Consider the following 468-nt stretch of genomic DNA (forward strand, 5'->3'; position numbering starts at 1 on the left):
CCCGCCTCTGGCGGTTATGTTTGGTCAATTTCTTTTGACCGGGGTCTACGGACCCCTTTTTTTTTTTTTTTTTTTTTTTTGGGGGGCTGTCCGCCATATATACATATACCCCTATATATATATACCCATATATATATAGCCCCGTACCCCCTTGTGCGGGTGCCCCCCCCCCCCACGTTGCGTGTCCGCCACCTCCTTCGGGCCCCCTCATTTTCGCTTCATGGGTGCTATTGCCTGCATCTTTGGTTTGGTTTGGGGTTTCTCCGGCTCGATCCTTTTATTCGCCTTTTTTCCGCGTATGCCGCGCTTCTTCCTGTGTTTTCCGGGGGTTTTGCCTTGCTCGCACACTCGGCTGCATTTGCTGTTCCACACTCGCCATGTGCGTCTTTTCCGCCCCCTGACGCCGTCCACGGGGCTATCCCGGGGCCGACGTCCCGGACCCTGACTCCTCCCCAGTGTGGCCTGGGA

General features: G+C 55.6%; 1 non-coding gene across 1 annotated transcript, besides 2 other annotated features; it reads left to right on the plus strand.

The window, feature by feature from the left end:
• Tc00.1047053445951.10 lies at positions 1–56 on the plus strand. Its single transcript, XR_008254495.1, has one exon. It is a non-coding gene; the product is annotated as a spliced leader RNA, 5' partial (transcript).
• Positions 57–80: a microsatellite.
• Positions 81–95: 15 nt separating this feature from the next.
• Positions 96–138: a microsatellite.
• The last annotated feature ends 330 nt before the right edge of the window (positions 139–468 follow it).

Source organism: Trypanosoma cruzi, assembly GCF_000209065.1.
Source record: "Trypanosoma cruzi strain CL Brener chromosome Unknown tcruzi_1047053445951, whole genome shotgun sequence".
Lineage (NCBI taxonomy): Eukaryota > Euglenozoa > Kinetoplastea > Trypanosomatida > Trypanosomatidae > Trypanosoma > Trypanosoma cruzi.